Source organism: Athene cunicularia, assembly GCF_003259725.1.
Source record: "Athene cunicularia isolate RWA chromosome 3 unlocalized genomic scaffold, athCun1 chr3_part1, whole genome shotgun sequence".
NCBI classification, from domain to species: Eukaryota; Metazoa; Chordata; class Aves; order Strigiformes; family Strigidae; genus Athene; species Athene cunicularia.
In genome coordinates this window covers 103,248,759-103,268,330 of record NW_020799097.1, presented here as the reverse complement: position 1 = coordinate 103,268,330, position 19,572 = coordinate 103,248,759, and the positions used below count along the sequence as shown (strand labels likewise).

Below are 19,572 nucleotides of genomic sequence, written 5' to 3'. Positions count from 1 at the left end.
ATGTGTGTGACCCCCCCCCTCGCCCTGCTGCCCTGCAAGGCTCCATTCAAACTGCAGAGCCAAACTCAGAGAGGAGTCGAAACGACCCAAAGGCCCTGATTAAAAATCTCTGTGTGAAAACTGAAGTGGATAAAGAAAAAAAAAAAAGAAAGAGGAAAACTGTATTTGGGGGCAGGGAGGGATTTTTAGCTGAGGAAGCAAAGCTTATTGGCTTCCCTGGGGCCACAGCAGCAGGAAGGCATCAGATAATAATTACAAAACACCAAATTTTCCCACTAGTCATGTAGCTCAGGATTTGTCATGCAGTGGCATGAGATGTTAGGGAGGGGAGCAGTTCAGCACCTGTGAAAGACCCAGGCCTCGTCCGAAATCCCAGCGAGGCCTCCTGCCCCTCTGTCTCCCTCGGCTATCCAGGCATCTATCAATCGAATAAAGTGCCTTTTTCTGGAATATACCAAATTCTTAATAGATAAAATACCCACAAGTTATCGCGTCACTGTAAAGACATGGGAGAAGCCAAGTCCAATACATTTACCTTTATGTCTAACCACTAACAGTGGAAGGTAATTGGAATAAATCCTTAATAATATTTATTGGTGTCAAAAAGACATACTAATAAATTAAAGACCTTCTTCCAAATATTTAGTGTTTTTAGACTGGCTGCTATTACCAGAACTTCTGAGCAACACAGTAGCTCCTGGCTACACAAGGCACCACCACTGGCAGTTACACATTTAATAACAGATTTGTTGTAGCTCTTTGAATAATTCTAAATTCAAACTGACTACAGAATAAATACCAAGTACAAGTCAGTCCTACAAGGAATAAAGCAAATTTATTCTGTCTTCACAAAATTCACAAACATCCTTCCTCTACGTAATTGAGCCCAAACCTCTTTTTTAAATGATCAGAGGTAGAAACTCCTAAAACTAACTCTAGCCATGAGAAAATCTTTGATGATAAATAAATAATCTTGGCCTCAACCACAGACGCATTATAAATGAGAGATGACAAGAAATCAAAATACTTCTAAAAAAAGTCCTCTGAAAGAATACTTCCCAATGCAGATCCTCAGTTTGGTCAAATGAGTAAGAGGTATAAATACAAACTGGAAGCCTCAGGCTTCCTTATGATCCCATTTAATTAAAGAAACAAAAAAAAACGTTTTCAGATTTTCACATTTGCAGTGCTCAAAAATAAATCCCAAAGCATCATAATCAGTATGTTCTTGCCTACCAGGCTTATTGGCAGAAAACTGCTACAACATTATAGTAAGAACACAAAGAAAAATGGATGAAAATTACTCCTGCACCTGAACTGGTGAACACTCCTCTCTCCCATGAGCTGTGCTGGTCTCTCTCAAGACACCAGATTAAGGTTTTCTGAGAAAAGCTTAATTTTATGCAGTGATGAACTTAATTTCAATACAGTTTGTAAATTCTTATAAAAGCTACTTGGTTCAGAGATTATATCCTCACTTAAGAGAGAAACAAACTCTTCAATTTATTCTTCTGCTATAGGAAACTCCAAGACTACTACTTGTTCTTCAGCCAAACCTAATCCTACCAGGAATATAATTTGGCATAATAATATGTATATATAAGATTGATGCTTCCAGGATGAGTTGTAAGTTGTCCTTCTCTGTCATTTATTTGAGGCATCAACCTACCATTTCATTCCCTGTGGACAAGCCAAACTAGCAACCCGCCACTTGCCCTGGCACAGACAAACTCTGTCCATCTAGACTTTACTTCAGATTGAAAAGTCCTATTTAACTGTCAGTTTGATTTATGTTTATCTTCTATTTTATTTCTAGAACTTTTTTGTGCTATATTTGGAGTCTTTCTTTTCAGTTTCTTTATTTTAAATACTGTACATTATAAATCTGTGAATATGTATCTGAATGGATTTTCCTGAACCACCTCTGCATTCACAATTGTTCTCTCTTTCATGTATACAGAAGATAGATAAGGAATACTCTTTCAGTGTGCAAGGTTTTGTGCTTGGATATGTGCATTCATATAGACAGCAAACGAGTATTTACTTTCCACTGGAAGGCAGGCATGGGGCACCCACCATGAATAAGAATGAATTCTTGCCTTATAAAGTTTCATCTCTCTTATAAGATAGTTTTATAACTTGCAAAAACCCACATAAGAAATTTGATTTCTTTATCATTCATGACAGTACCCACAGGAAGTAAATTTAGGAGAAAGCATTATTCATGGACAGCTGATAAAAAAATAGGTCTTTCTACTAGCTGGAACCCTTTCTCTGAAAAAGAATGGCTGACTGCAGAGTTGGGGTTTATATGAAAATTAATCAACACTAAGACTGAGAATCAAGACTTGCAACTCTCTTTAAGGGAATGGAAAGAACCCTATGGAGTCTACAAGGTTTTGGATTAGCCTTTAAGTGATCTCAGCTGCTGCAATTTATCTCTCTTTGTGACTCCACCTTAACCTGACAGTTGTATCAATTCAGACTCAGTTGGATGCCTCTGGACTCCCTTCTGGTTTTGGCTCAGTGACTCCAGTAGATGCCAGGATGACTCTAACCAAGTTAGTCTGCAAACAGAGTTACCCCGCTGCAGACTAGACTCCTTAAGTATTCTCTGAACCATTATCATTAATGAGCGGAATTAAATCAATATGTTTCCTGTAGCTAGGAAAACACAGATTTCTTTTGTTTTGGAGAGAGGGAACAGTAAATGAAATGAAAGATTCCATTTTTATCATCTTTAAATTATTCATTAATTCAACCCTCAAAAAACTGAAGACTTCCAGCTGTAATAATCATAATCACAATCACAGTACAGTTGATACAAGAATTATAAAATACAGTTGGCGAAGGTGAAGGCAGCATCCCTCCTCCTCCCTTTAGCCTGATGAACATTGAGCATCACAAGTTTAGCTTTTTTGTTCTTTTTGTTTGTTTTTCATCTTGAACGAGCTGAAACTTCATCAGCTGCTTTACGCAGGACAGTCCAAACTGCCAGGCTAAAATGCATTCTGGTATGAGTTTAAGTGCATAAGGACACTGTGGTTTCTGTGCTTCTCACTGACTTTGTTCAATGTCCAGCATTCTCTCAGCTCCTGTGCCAGCAACTAGGACAGAAAGCAGCCTTGCTCTGACAGAGTAGAAAAGCACTGATGGGAAGAGTACAGGACACCTATCCCAAAATACAGTCTTCAGTGTTGCTCTAGGTAGGAGCATCGTCAACGGGAGAGACTAAACACATCCTCTGACCGACCATGCAAACCAGCATGTAGACCCCCAGGCATTGCTCATGGGAGGAGAGTGAGATGGAGTTAAGCTCCCTTAAACCAAAAGTGGGAACGGAACGAGTTTGTTTCATGGTGGAGATATTCCCCAAACCAGGAATCTCCTGCAGAAAAGGATGACACTTTTGCTTTCCACAGTTATGTTTAAGGAACTAAGCCTTATGCTGCATTTCCACAGCTTTCCTCACAAGTACTGCATGTACTGACATTTCAGGAGAAACAAAACACTCCATTTGACACAGCTCTTCTGAGAGTTGGGTTTTCGTTCTGGCAAGGAAAAAGACCTAAATTCAATTGTATCCAAATGAGGCTTTTTTCCCCCTCTGAATTTTCATTTCTGCTATTGCAACAACAAAAAAATCAATTATATGCACAGCCCACATTAGGAAATGTAAACAACTCTTCTTTTCTTGTTGGAAGAGGCCAGACAGGCCGACTTCACACATACACCCACACTGGAAAGCCTGAGAGCTTCAATCTAATCCTTCCATCAAGGGCTTGTAATAAATGCTCCAAAGATTTATTTTTATTCCCTTTTGTGTTTATTAAACTTTGGAGGGTTTCTTTTCCTTTCTCTTTTCTTTCTGGTGCTTTGCCCATTCTTTATTACGGCAGCTGCAAAACATGGAGTGCCCTATTCTTCTAGCCCTCTTTTTTTTTTTTTTTTTTTTTTTTTTCGTCTTTCTAACTGCAATACATGAATGACCATGTAGTAGGCTTTGAAGCAGCACATGCAAATATTTATAAGAGTAGCTTGATTGTTATGAAATGCAGTTGTTATGCTTTCCATGCTCTGGCAAGCTTCCCTAACCCCTCTAACTATTAGGACCATTTAGGCTGTTTAGATTTCAGCTCACTGATAGCAAATCCTACTTTTCTTTGGTAACAAGCAGCATAATGTGACATCGTTTATCCCCTTGTGTGAATTTTACTCTCTGCTCAACATACAGGTCCCTGCCATGAGCCAGGTCAGGCTGCTTTTAAGGACATCCAGACATAGTAAGTGAAGCAGCACGTGCAAGGCTGCTGGAAGGATGGGCAGCTCGTTAGCTGTAACGGCACATCTTTCCAGCAGGATCCCGTCATTCCTGTCAGGCACACTCAGGTCACAAATCCTGTCCTCTTTTCCAGGGAAAATCTCTCCAAGAAATCAGAAACTTGTTTAATGCATCTGGGCTCCCAAAGCCCACAGATAATTACTCTGTTCACCCCTCCTGACCCTGGCGTGACTTCAGAGTCCTGCTGGAAAACGTCTCTCTGCAATGAAAGGGGATATATAAATGCAGTGAACCAAATTATGGAGGCCTACAGGTTGTATTTGGAAACAGGGATTGGCCCTCAGAGGTAAATCAGCGTACATCAGCTTTCCATTAGCCCTGAAACTCTATCCTGCTGTGACATTAAGTTATGAGCACATCCATTAACTAATCAGTGCTCTTGGACAGAAACACTTGTGCCGCTCTCCACTCAGACATCGCTTCCAGCCTCTTGCAGCGAGGCTTCAAAGTTGGATAGTACAAAAGCAGTGTAACAGACTTACTCCAATATTCCAGTTTTTACCTATAAAGCTGCCAGTGACCTTTATCTGCCATTGACCATTTGCTATTGAGGAGGGACACTGCAGTGAAAGTCAGAAAAAACCTGCTAGGAACACAGTGGTTAAGACTTTCAGAGCCAATGGCTCTGGAGCAGCTCACAGAAAAAGGTATGTATGTACCTACAGCACAATGTAAGACATGATGTCTCCTATTTAACCTATATTTGGTGAAGAACCCATGCCAGAATGCCAGCTAGGAATCTTCCACTGAATGATCCCTAGATACACAATTTATCCATAGCAAAGCAGCATGGATGGTTCACAGTTCCACACTCCCTGACTAACCTCAGTCTTGGTATTTACCACACATAGATATGCCAACACTTAACTAGAGAAACAGACAGGCATACATAAAGGAAGACAGGGCTTTCTTCATCAGACACACAGACAGAAAGAGAACAGGTTGGGGATCCAATTGCTGGATGACCCTTTTGAGCATCAGAACAACAGAAGACCGAAACCACCTCCCTCTTCTACCACCAATACTGACACCTGGACCCAACACTGAAGTCACACAGGGAAGCCTCAATACAGCTTCACTAAGACAGTGGATTTTAGAGTCCTGAAGTGATTCCCCTTGGAGAAAAAACAAAGAATCAAAACCTTACTCCTACAGGGACTCCTGCAGCAGTTCTTCAAACATTACTTTCTTTCAATAGCTACACTAACAGAAGTCAGTCCTGAAGATTTCAGTAACTACTTCTTAAACTAACTTTTTCTTTCTTTGTAATGATGATACACTGAGCTCCTGATATAGAGCAGGGAATCCATACATGTAATTATTATGCCATGAACTGGCTACAAAGACTCACTAAATGTCACTAGCAGACTCCAGAGTACTCAGAGCAAAGACAGTGCTCACATAGCACAAATGCATGGTTTATTTTTTCTGCCTACACAGTCACTGTCAATCTCAACACATCCAGAAAAATATACACCAATAGAAGTCTAGGTAGGCATGAGTTTAGAAAAGAATTATCAGATTTTGTGACATTTTACACCGTTGAACCACTTGCTATTCCTCTTTTAAAAAACACTAAGGTCTATGACAACATATGAAAAGTAAACAACCCCAGGTTGTACTCCAAACTGAAGAGATAGGTACAATGAGGCAAAGATGGAATTTTCTGAAGATATGTTTATGAAATTATGTGTTCCTTACTCAAACTCTGACAAGGGCCTTCTGATTCTGCTGCTACTTCCTCATTTCTTCACAGGCCTGAATTAAAAAACGACTAGCCAAAGCTATGACCTCAATAGCCCAGCGATCTGGTAGTCTGGTTTTCAGTTACCCAAATAATTAATTTCTTCAAAGTACAACTATTGCTCTGGAGTTTGATGGACTCTGACACTCTTACATAATTGTCTTTTGTATTCTTGATTTCTGTAATGGTGGAAAACATCCTGCAGTTGTCTTTGGGTCAAAATGCAACTGGCATAGTAAGGACACTAAGGCAGTACAATTGGCCACTGGAGAATCACAGAGTTAAGTTAAAGTTTAGGTTAAGTTCTCAGAAAGACAAGTAGTAAAATAAAACTGAAATAATTGGTGGCGGTGTAGCAAAGTTGCTGCATGGAATTCCTGGTACAAAACAGGTTAAGTTCTGGCTCTGTGGGTCACATTAAAGATGCAAAGAGAACAGCATCTTATTACATATGCTCTAATATGTGTCACTTTATCTCTACTAGCCGACTGGAGCTGGATATGAGTCCTACAGTGGGCATCAAACCCTGCCAAGAAAAGCTATCATTGGTGTTTTAAAGCTGTAACAATACAACCCATTTAAAACCTTTTTTTAAAATTGTTCTCCCCAGGCTGGACAAAATCATGTTGCAAGTTCAACCTCAATTGTATTTACATGCTGCAGCTGAAACTGAATTTGGATGTTCCTTAATTTGGTCTGAAGACCAATTGTAAGAAGGTCTGTAATTTTCCCATATCACTGAACTATCTGATTTAAGTGCACCTTATCAGCCAGAAAGCCCTCATTTAAAACCTTTTTTTCCACTGGACTTCGCCTCTCTGGCACCTTTTTCACAATTATTCTCATGAAGCTACTAGTTTGTATGCACATTCTGAAACACTGTTTAGCCTGAAAAAATCCATACTACCCTCACTAGCTAGAAAGAAGAAAGACAAAATACCTACTTTGAACAATCATCTATGGCTTCTTTTATCATCCCTCTCCTACAAGTACCATATGAGTAAAACTGCTGACCCAACATCACATATATTTGTTCATCTCCTATGAGGTGAAACACCAACACCTGAGAAGTCTGAGCTATGACAGATCCCCCAAATGAACCCTTCTTGAAAAACATTCACAGCTATTCTGTCACCCAAAAGGCAAAAGGAAGTCAAATATAATACTAAAGAGAAAAACTGCAGGAGCATTCTGCCTTATCTGGGAAGATGACCAAAAGCCTCAGACGAAGTCCACACGTTCATTCTCCTGCGATGTTGGTGCCTCACGCACTCCTGATGCAAGGGTATGGAGAATTAACGTGGGTGCACGCTCTCACAGAAAGACAAAGCTTCCCTTCCCAGGCCATGCTATGATCACTAATGTGCAGCAAGCAGAAAGGGATTAACCTCTTTTTCCAAATGTCCCTAGAATGAAGTCTTCCAACTGGATGTTTCTGGCCTGATTTTCAAAGGGCCTAACTATTCATGTGATCTTTTGAAAATCAGTTTTGTGTTTAGGCACTGAAACGCAGATGGATCTCTCTTCACCAGATAACTACAGCCATGGGTGCTGACACCTACAGAAAACCTTAGATCTTACCCCCTCCTTATCTAACCTTGGCCAAAAACCTACATCAAAAATTCTGTCAGTCTCTGTGAGCTGCAATGTAGTCACATATGAAGAAAATATCAATGAATTAAAAAATTCAAATATCTGCAGGATTAGAGGTTAAGCCACTGGGCTGCCCAGAAAAAAAAAAAAAATCTACCAGAAAAATCAGAAAAATCCCCTGTGTATCTTTCCTTTCCCTCCCTTGCTTTGATATCACGTAACATCTCCAGCCTTCATCTAACTGATCCACACAGTACCGCTCCACTTGTGTCAGTGTGATCAGCTTCTGTGTTTTCCTTGACAGGACCATTAAAGAACAAATACCCCATAACAATGATGTGCTGTGAGACCAGAGGCAGCAAGAACTAACTAGTGTGTGTGATCATAACCCAGTACTCATAGAATAATCCTCTTCAGGGACAGGCTGCAAGCACTGTGGTGTATTGGCTGGGAGATGCTAGCCTAACCTCTCTCTGCCTCCCCTGCTCCATCACCGCTCATTTGCAAAATTGTTTAAAAAATCTGAAAGTGCTTTGTGAATGGGAGGAAAATTTTTAAGAAAAAATATACATAGCCCTTCCAGACAAGCTATAAAATGTATTTTGGAGGAGATCAGTTGCCTGTAAAGGCTGTCCTGAACAAAAAGAAAACACTTGTGGAATGTATAGGAAGATAGCAAGGACTGCAGACTGAATGTATGAATTTACATCTTCAAATGTATGCTAAGGTAAATCGGCACAGAGACTGCAAAAACTCATGTTATTACTACTGTATAGCCACAGGGCAGTCCTGAGGCAATTACGAGCCACAATTCTGGTTCTTTACAAACTTGCTTGTCCTGAGAGTGTGTTCCATTCAATAAGACTGAATTCCTCTAAGAAAGTGTAGTTTTCTTCTGCAACTCTGAAGAAAATGAGGACTGCTCAGAAGAACATTTCTGCTGTAAAACAAAGCTCCCAAGTATTAATTTATAGAAGAATCAGACTGAATACTGAGCCTTGAATCAACTGCCTGGATCCAAACCTCTGAAGCTGGAGGACGATCAAAAGCCAGCTGAAATCGCTGAAACCTCTGGCTCAAATTAAAGGGGAAACTGCCCGGTCCCTTTCAGGAAAACAAAAACAAAACTCCAACCCCGGCAGACTTGGTGCGACCACTGCCAAATACTCCTATTTCTTAAAAAGGAGCATGGAGTCTTTCCTAGAGGATGGCCCATCTCAGGACACGTAGCACAGCCCCATGCCTGATCTTTTTCTCCCAGCAAGAAAGGCTACTTGCCTATTTGCAAAAGCTAGAGTAGCTGGAAATGGGGGTAAACTAGCTCCTCTCACGGCAACACCTGTGAGTCCCCTTCAGGTGCACGGTGCCCAGTGGACACTTTTTACCCCTGCCTTTATGGTTGCTTGAAAGTAAATCTTCTGAAGAAAAATTCCCTTACGTAAACTCACCAGACCCTCCTGCTCTCTGCTTGCCTTTAAAGCTTTCCAGGCTGTTGGCTTGTTTCCCCTCATCCATGCTGAAATGCAGAGGCTGGGTAATGCAAACAACACTGATGCATCACGAGAGCTATTTTCAGGTCTAAATTTTGAGCCACCGAGCAATGCTTAATTGGGGTAACCTAGTTACTTGGGAGTATTCTGAAGAGCAGTAAATGCTACTTTTTCTATTTGGGACCATCTTTCAGCACATACAAATCTCCACACATCTTAGAAAGTCTGAAAGGTTTGACCTCAATTCTCCTCAAAGTCCTTTTTGCACATCACCTGTCATGCACAGGAGCCAAGAGAGAATGTAAACACAAACCATACTGCTATCTTTTTTTCTCAACAAAGAAACATTAATCTTGTGGCAGGTTAAAACATATGGGGAAAGAAAGAGCACAACAGCTCACTGTCTCAAACATAACCCTGCTATAATCTCACTGATGCTAATACAACAGTACAGTTTTAATAGTGAGAGAGAAAAAACATATCTTCAGATGTGTCCCTTGCTCCTGGCTCAGATGCCATTGTAGCAAGCCCATGACCACGCATTCCTGACAGATCTTTTTCTGCTGGGAAGATGTAGGACAAGCAAACAGGAAAGCTGCTATATCTGTCAACAGGTGTTAGAACAAGTTATAGAGTTACCAAAGCCTCTCTGAAACATGAGTGAAGTTTTGGTCCCATTGAAGTCACCGACAAAACAGTCCCATCACTTTCAAAAGGTCCAGGAATTCACCCCTACGCTTGTAAGCACAGAGAGGACTTTCAGCACAAGAAAACTATCTCCATCCTCTCTGCCTCCTGTTCTCTGTGAATTTAGTTTGCCAACAAAAGGTCCTTCAGCTTTCAGCAGTTATTTTGTGAATGTTCAGGGAAGAAGAACTCCTTTCAAATCCCCATCAGGATCATTTGAATGAAATCCCAGGTTATCATGTATCACCAGTGAAATCAAATATGTAAATAGATGTGTGTTGTGTTTGGAAACTTCTCAGGTATGTACTTTGCTATTCTGCTTACACTGGAATGTAAGAAAAATACTCCTAGTGTCTTTCATCTCTCTCCATGAAGGGCTGCTCCTCTTTCGGCTAGGAATCGTAAGCAAGAATTGCAAGTACAATTGTCCATCTCCTCTTAAAGAAAAAAAAAAAAAAAGGGGGGGGGGGGCTAAAAATTAAAAACTTATCAGGGAACACACACCCTTCTCAATGGCAAAGAAAGACCTGATTTGCTGGTACTGTTCAGATGAGTTTCTAGTTGCAATGGCCTCAGTGACTTAAAAGAGATCAGATCAACCTTCTACCATTTACAAGACTGACCAACAGTTTTCCTCCTGAGACCCTTTTTCTCTTTCATTTCCCAACCTTCTTTTGATTGCATGCTACTGAAGTGATCTCTTCAGAAGCAATGTGCAACAGGAGACTTCTCTATCATCAAGCTGAAAAGGCAGACATCATCAAAGTTCTAGCTGCACTACTTGTACATCGTACTGCTTTACACAGACATCGGGATACTAACTGCAGTGCCTAAAAACCACCAAGCAGTCATCGTACTCCCAAACCGTAAGTAACCTTGAATAATTTTTATCTAAGAAAACACTTTACCTTCTCAACAGCAGATTAGGTGTAAGGTTAGATGTATGTGTGTGTTTAAAAAAATAACAAACATACGTAGACTTTCTCAATATCCTTCCTCTTCCTGGCACCTTTCTCATAAATTACAGTTGCACTGACAGCCCAGCCAGCAGGATTAAAACTGGCTTCATGGTGTTATCTCAGTGCCAATTTACTAATGAGCTATATTTAAAAAATATATACTGTGCAGACACACTTTTATTGAATCCATCAGAGCCACCAAAAAAAAATTACTTCTGTTATAAATCTATTCTCCCCATCAGCATACAAGAGGAGCTTGGCACGCCTGCACGCAGCTGCGCATGCTCTGCATCTCTCCCTCCTCCAAGCTCCAGGGTTTCCCCGAAGCGGGGCGGCAGGTGGGACAAAGGCATCCTGAAGCCCTGCCGGGACCTGCTGCCCATGGGCAGGACACCCCCGCGCCCATGGGTGAAAGTTCGGCCAAGTAAGCAGCGCTCCTCCAGCAACACTGAGGGCAAAGAAGGCACCAGCCCACAGGGTCAGGCCACTCGTGAGAGCCACAGGACAGTGGTCCTGCAGGGACAACCCAGGTCAGGTCCTCCCAGATCTGGGAACCAGGGTGGTCTTTCTGAGATCCCAGAAGGCAGCTCTGGTAAGGAGGATCACGATTAAGCCTGATACTTGGACAGAAGCACAGGCATACACTCACAAGGCTAGAAATCAAGCTAGTATGTTTATAAGGCTAAGCTCTCCAAGGAAACAGACATAATACTTCTTTTAAGATAACCTGTGGTTACCCATCGTATGTCTATGTCTGTAAAAATAGGCCATTCACTAAATGTCAGTTCGGTACAGCTTGCACTCTGACAGCAAACACGCTCATCACAGGCTCTGACTTGTGCCTTTAGTGCTGGATGACTTGAGCTGGTTTTTAAGCCGGTAAATATGCCTCTGCATTTTAATTTTCTGGGTAGAAGGGCTTCTAATCACAAGTATTGTTATGAAATCCAAGAGGATGGCTGGAAATCCCTTGGATATATCCTGAGGATTATACACTGCTCTGGCGATGCAACACTATACAAAAATCTACTTCACAAAAAATGTACCACTGCAGAACAAAGCTGCACTGGAGAGAAAAAAAAACACAACTGGAAAACATTTTGAATTATTTAAAGAACTAAGAAAACTTTCCCCAAATCCAATTTTCTCCAACAGTGTCACAACAACCACAAAGCCGTCATACATGACAAACTCACTAGTGTTGAAATCAAGGAAATGGCAGCAAAAAGACATTCTCAGGCTATTTCACAATTCAGTTTAAGCTGTTCATACCGCTGTGTTTATATGTCTCTCTACCTTAGCACAGAATAATCCAAATATCATTTCTCTTGTTTTCAAGTCAAGCGTTTCATTTCCCCACTTATTCATCTGCATGGTGGTTCAACCAACTGAAAGTGAATATGTGCGAGGTAAGTGGCAAAGTCAGTCTGAATATTTAGTAGAACAACAGGGCAATAAGCCTACTACTCTGCTTCACAGAAGGAGCATAGGAATTGGCTTCATGCTAAACACAGTCCTCCTGAAGTCATCCTATGAGCTTTCCTACACAACCATGTACCTTCCTGCCTCAGAACCCCTAGCAGTGAGGGAGAACAGGGTGAATCCAGCCCTTGTAAAGCTTCTCAGAGTGAGGAGAACTCACAGAACCAAACTTTTCATGCACCACACACTAGCAATGTGATTTTTGTTACTGTTTTCCCAATTGACCCAACCTGTATTTTGGAGAATGCTCCTTTGCGCAGGAGCAATAGTGGGTGATAGCTTTCATACCTATGCTGTCAGTGGCCTTCCAGTTCAAACTTCTGGGGAGAGAGATGAAAAAGAGCGTCAACTTTCTGTGAACATGCAGAGTTCACAGGTTGTGACATTCACAGTTCACAACCTGCTAGGCTGAGCTCATCCCATTCATCTCAAGCTAGCCAATGGACAGGCAACTGCTACTAATGCTCTCCAGGCCTCACAGGCCTGGATTAAATTCCAATCTAGGTAGATCCATCCAGTCTCCCGCAAAACGGGAAGAGTACAGTTTTAACTGACAGAGGTTGGTTAACATAGACCCCTTGCACAGAGAGCAAATTAAACAGTGCATCCCACAGAACCCAGTAGGCCAGCGGTCTTAGCTCCGTCACGGATGACTGTACTGAGTATACTATAAACCGTGTCCTAAATTGCTTTTCCTGTGAACGTGGACCTAGAAGGGGTAGTGTCCTACTGCAATAGGTCTGGAGCACAAAGTACTCCCTGTTACCTAAGGCTGCAGAGTACTGCACATAAGGCAATGTATCTTTGAACTGCTGTTTCCTGAACAAACCATCAACTATCCTTTTCCTCCCTCTATCTGCATACTTATACAGCCCCACGACCACAGTTTTTAAGTGCACATCTAACATTCATTGCAGTCGGTGGTAGCTCTTTTACTTTTGCTGCCTCATCTCACTTGGAGCTCTCCCATCATTTCATTCCTTTAAACCACTCAGACATTTCCCCTCTTCAATTAGGCCCTTAAAACTTTCCTTCCTCTTAAGCTTATGATTATTCTTTCATTAGAGAATTTTATGGTGCCCTCTAAGGAGAACAAAATGAAATATTCCCCCCAATTACACTGTCATGTTCCGTACAGCAAAATAATGTTCAACTTGTAAGAAATGAGCCAATGCACAGACTGATAATGAAGGTAACACCATCAAGTTTCACTCTCTTCCGGAAGGGTAAAAGAGCAAAATTGAATATACAGTCATAAAATATACGAAATTAAATAGGCCTCTGCAAATGAAAGTTGCCTGTGAAAATAGTTTCCAGGTCTATGGTTTTAATTACTACATAAATGAATGGAAAACAGGATTAAGGAATTTGCACAATTGTTACACATCATATTTGGAATCGCAGCATTTTTTGCAGTTACAATAGCATGAAGGCATAATTCAATAAAGGCCAACTGAACTAGATCCAGCTTCTCCCTAATATTTTGGTTTGGTAGACAAGAATCTGAAATCATTCTCCAGCAGCATTCACATGGGACTGAAACATGCAATATTGGGGTGATCTTGCAAAGCTTCCTCATTTCTCCTCAGGCTTTGGATTTAGATTTGTACGGATGAAAAATGTTTATGAGTTCTAGTCATTCGGCTTTGCTCATTTACCAGCTCTGTTTGTAAACAAGATTTCAAGCACTGACTGAACCCTGGACCTCTATCTCCTCTAAAGAAGTCCTTTCAGTAGACAAAGCCACCGGGTACAAAAGCAAAGTCTGCACAGGAGTTACAGTGTTAAAACTGCTCTTGTGCTCTTGTAAGAATCCATTCATGTTTGAAACCATTCATGTTTGCAAACACAAAAGCTTGAGACTTTTCATCCATGGCTAGAGTAGACTTTTAATTCCCCCTGCCCCTTCCTTTTCCTGTTTTTCTTTTACTGCCATGCACATTGATTTTAGCCTGAATAAACTGCTCATGAGTGGTTGTTCTTTACATGTCTTCATGTAAGTCAATTACCTGGGAAGAATTTAGCATGCTGCACCAGCTCATTCAAGCTTTTCTTCCTCAAGCTTAAAATCTCCCTAACTCCCCTCTCATTCACAGGTCTGCTCTTCATCTCCAGCTGGACTGAAATCCAGTAAATATTACACTTACAAGGTAACAGGTCTGGAATGTGAGGCATCTAAATCTCAGCAGAGTCTCTTCCTGGCATCTCAACACATGTACTTTGTTGCCTAGTGCCAAGCAGTATTCAACTGGCTTTATTCAATTCAAATGAAGCCATTAAATCCCAGCACTGTATAAACGTTGTTTACCGATCAAAACCATAGTTAAGAGAAATGCCTTCCTAAGGGAAGAGACAAGTGCTACTTAACTTTCTTTTTAGAGTCCCCAAAAAGTGCAGTGTCTCAAATAAACCTTTAAATCTTGAATATATGTTTACATTTTTACCATTCTTCATAAACGAAAGACAAGAGAAAGAAGCTAAAGGCTGTTTTGTGATGCTCTGTCCACCTACAGGAGACTTCTCTGTGACATTATCATCTGCACAATAACAAGGATCAAAGCATGAAAACCTCTGACATTTTATAACAAGGTTTACAGAATAGCACTGAGATCCAGCTGAAGGCCTTTCCTGGATGGAGAGTCTGGCAGACATCTGATCATTGCCCTGCTTATACATAATTATCCCTACCGCTGAATGAAATAGGGAAGCCAGACTGAAGGCATCTGCTCAGAGCTATCTTCCACAGCTAAGAAGGCAGAAGAGGATGCATTTACCTGGCCTTTTCCTTACATGCAAAAGATACTGCTGATGATGAACAATAAGAACAGAGTCATAAAGCAACCATTAAGTTCAAATCCTGTTTATAATAAAGTGTTATTGAATGGCATCACACAGCATGGCTTGGGAAGGAAAACTCCAAGCACTTCTCGCCTGCTAATCTAGGGTTGTGTCTGTACAGGTTCAGTCTTGACAAACGCTAACTTCCGAGTGCTCTGTTCAAAACTGCATGACCCCCTAAGGGTGGAAGAGCTTTTCTGAATTTAATGTTTGCTTCTACTAACTTAACTGCATGGATTAGATGCTTCACGTCTAGCACAACAAGTTAGGAAGAGACAGGATTCTCAGCTTAGAAACTTCTCTCCCATGTGAACGCAGTGGTTGGCCATGCCTACATATTAATCCGTATTTAGCTCTGAATGGTTTAGCTGGCTACATTGTAAAGACTCATTTAAGTGAGATGCACTGACTTGTCTAAGAACATTTATAGATGGGGAAAAATAGGGAAAACAACATGGGGAAAAATGATTATACAGTGTGTAGAATTCAAAACACAGGTAAGAAATAAACACATCTTTCTCCTCCTTCCAGAGCATTCAGTGGTCTCAGATCTTTCTCAGTGGCACTGTAACTAAATGTAAATGGATCTTCCTCTTACTGCAAATTACAGAACTCTTCACCTCAATGGTTCACCTGACTGAAGCTGTAACACTGTTGAATTAGTAGTGTCTGTGAAAGAAGCAAAGAAGATCCAACTGAAACATCTACACAATATGCTGAAAGTAGAGGTGTCCAATATTTCCTCTGAGAGGTAGCGTTAACAAGAAGACATCTTACTCAGCAATAGAAAATGTACCTCAAATATAACTTTACTAATCCAATATAGGCTATATGGTGCTCACATACCTTGAGGCAGAAAGTTATGCCTTGCTAACCTAATCCCCAGAAGCATGAAAGCTCACTATCCTCCTCATGTGAGGAGTGCATTTCTCTACTGAAGCTAAGGAAAGAGGACTACTCCATAATGACATGCCTGTTACGACAGCCTGCAGTAAGGCTAAACAGAATACTAAACCACCACCACCCCACCCCCCCTACATTAAACCACCAGCTAAAGAATCCTTCTACCATTAAGCCTGACCACTAAACTGCTCACAGGTAACGAGACCCTACTGGCAAGTAAAGAGAGATTGCCATGTGTGCAGAGGGCAGTGTCTTGCCATGGTTTGCCACAGCCACCTGCTGGGAAGGACAAAAAGATTCCCACCTTGTCCTTTTGTGAAGGAGAGATGGCCAAGGCAATAGATATATCTCAGCTCAATATTAGACATGAGAGAAGCATAGAATATTGTTAACTAATGGCTTCACTTCAGACTCTCTTTGTTGATACCAGGTCCAGAACTGCATTGCCCTGGACAGAAATTCAGGTTTTACCTCTCAAAATACAAAGTAGAAACAAACAAAAACTCTTTGAATCTGAAAAGACAACAATACTTGGCACAGACATTTACGCAAGAACCTCTGGCTAGTGGCAAGATGTGGGAAGACCATTGCTTCTCAGACTCTCTTGTTCCATTTGAACATTTTTTTAACTCAATGCTAGAAATGTTCTAGATATTGATGACTAGAAGTGATGTATTCCAACAGTCTGTTTTTTTACTCAAAACCACCCTTTTCCAATCTGATCTAAATTGTGGTTTCCAACCTTCATTGGTCCAAGCACATTAAGAGTGAGTAAATAATGCTGTTTCGAGCAAGTGAGAACCTCCTCAGCTCACTCCAGAACAGCAATATGATTTAAAAAAAAAAAAAAAAAAGTGGATTGCCAAAAACTACAGTCAAGAGTTTGAGCTTTTCAAGCTCTAATATTTGTTATTGCTATCACAAATCTTTGCTATTTCTGATAGTCTAAAAAAAAAGAAAAAAAAAAGAAAAAAGAAAAAAAAAAAAAAGATAATTTCTCTGAAACCTTTCAGGCTAACATAGTAAGATGTCCTAGACAGCTTTCCGAGTTTCAAAAACATCCCATTTCAAATACTGGTTAATGTAAAACTGGAAAGTTGCCTTGTCTGGAGTAAAATCATATACAGATTGAAAAAGGATTAAGTTTTTTAGCTACAATATATGCAATTTTTATATTTTAACCTTCTAGTGTCTGGAACGGAAGAGGAGAGTTGGGGAATAAGGAGAACAGAGAATGGTACAGTTCACTGTGACGGCTGCTGCTGCAGGTAGGTACTCTCTTTTCACAATACACAAGGTAACACGGGCCATTATAGACACCTGACTGTTATTTTATAGTGTGGCCCCTCCTTGTGACAGGTTAACACATGAGGAAATGGCACAACTTCATATCATAGTGGGCACTTAGTTCTCGTCTGTGCTATTCATAGCTGACTGTTCCAGTTTACAAGGCTAGACTAGTTTTCCTGTGTCCAAATAAAACAGCTCGATGGATCCAGTTGGATTTTCCAAAGATAAATGTCTTTTCCTGAGATGTTACGAATATCAGTCACTCAGAGTGTGGCCACCTGCTTCAGATTCACCTGCAGAGGACTAGGGTATAGATACACATTACCAAGACTGAGTTTCTGATTCTTTTATTATTGGTGAGTTTTATCAGACACTGAAGGAGACATCATGATAAGAAAAGTGTAGAACAGCTCTACACTAGAGGTATCTGAGTGACAAGGGTATGGACACACACGATGAGCGGGCTCACAGTATCACCAAGACAATGGAACTACACCCAAGCTTAACAACAGATTACTTTTTTGCCTGCTATTTTTAATGGAGATTTTTGGTCAATTAATTTTAATCCTTTACCTCTACCTGAAGTTTCATCTATTTTATTTTACAATTTTTGCAGTAATTGCCAAATAAATTCGCTTCACATTTGCAAGCAACTTACTTTCTCCTTTTTTAAGCACACATAGATGTTTGAGACAAAATTCACTAGAAAGAGGCATGCATACAAACATACACACACATATATGCACACAAGGAAACCAAAAATATAAAAGAATAAATATTTCAGACTAACAAGATGATATCCAACTAAATATTAGAAAAAGATGTTCTGACCATTTATGATTCAGAAGGATCCAAAACTAACGCAGACTCCAGACAGAGATCACATTCAATGAAAGAGCTCCACAAATTGCATCATACAACACCATGACTGCGATAATGAATATGGATAGCAATTACAGAGTCAACGTCTGCATTTCTTAAAGATCAAAACAGACTAAGAATGCATCAGTGGCTTCTCGGAATAACCTAAAGAATGATCTGAAAAGACATTAGTTCAACGGAGCATGAAAACTATGGTGGCTCTTCACAGCAAGTTTTAAATTTTCTGCTCTACATGTGTTATTAGTCATACTTCCTACTGGTGGGGCTCTACAGGTATTCTGCTGACCTGTGCCTACAGAAGTAGGGCTCCAGAAATAGTCTTTACTGCTTTAGTCATATGACGCTTGCACAAATTACTCAGGATTCTCAAGCTTCTTAAGAACATATTCAGAGGGACACTGGAAAGTAAGTTGTGAAACAGGGAACTGTTCAGAGAGTTTGCTATTGAGTAGGGTGTTCTGTCTGAAGTACTGGCTGCATACCCTGGTGGCAGAGTCCTTCTAAACACTGATACAAAAGAACACGTGACAGTGAAATATTGTACATATTTACACAAAACACAATATGCTTCAGGACTACTGTAGCTCCACCTAACTGAAGGCTGACTTCCTATTGAAAGGAAAAGCTCCACATTTCAGAGGTGGAACCTCAGAATTCACAATGAAGGTGTCTTCAAAATACACACACAAATTACATCTGTAATGAGGAGGTGATGCCTTTTTTCCTGGCTTTGTATATATGATACACAAATACTATAACACTACAGGATCACACATTCAAATGAGAAGAATGAGACACCAGCTAACCATCCTATAGTCATGCCAAGTAACAAAGAACAAATATTTGCCATTTTCAAATTTACAGAATAGGTTATTTTACATACAAAAAAAGCATTACTAGAACCTAGAAGATGCAGACCCATAACAAAAAGTAATCACAAATATTAAAATGACTGAGAAAATAGCCAACAAAAATGGTTCAACTTCAAGCACATGGCAAGACGAGGGTTGATAGTGTATGGCAGATAAATGAGTTCTCACTGCAATGCTGCAGCAAAAATAGTGTTCTCAGACTACAAGGAAAGGTGAAAATAAGTCTTTTACTACAGAAATTCACTGGGATCACACACGCAAAAATAATCTTCCTTTCAGTGCTGGACATCTCTTTCCATTAGGATAGTGTAAAAATGGAGAAAAGTCAGAGCTAAGCAAGGAGATCTAGTGGCTCCAGAGTCTGACGAACGCCAACAAAGACTGAATACCTATATGAAAAGCAATGCAGTAGGTCAAAACTCAACCATGCAGACACATTTGAAGTGTGTAATCATCAAAACATGCCAGTTTTTGGGACAGTGATATCATA

At 40.5% G+C, this 19,572-nt stretch overlaps 1 protein-coding gene across 1 annotated transcript in view; it reads right to left on the bottom strand.

Annotated features, from left to right (window-relative positions):
* TGFB2 (transforming growth factor beta 2) overlaps positions 1-19,572 on the bottom strand; it is a 62,482-nt gene that overhangs the window by 24,237 nt on the left and 18,673 nt on the right. The window lies entirely within an intron of this gene.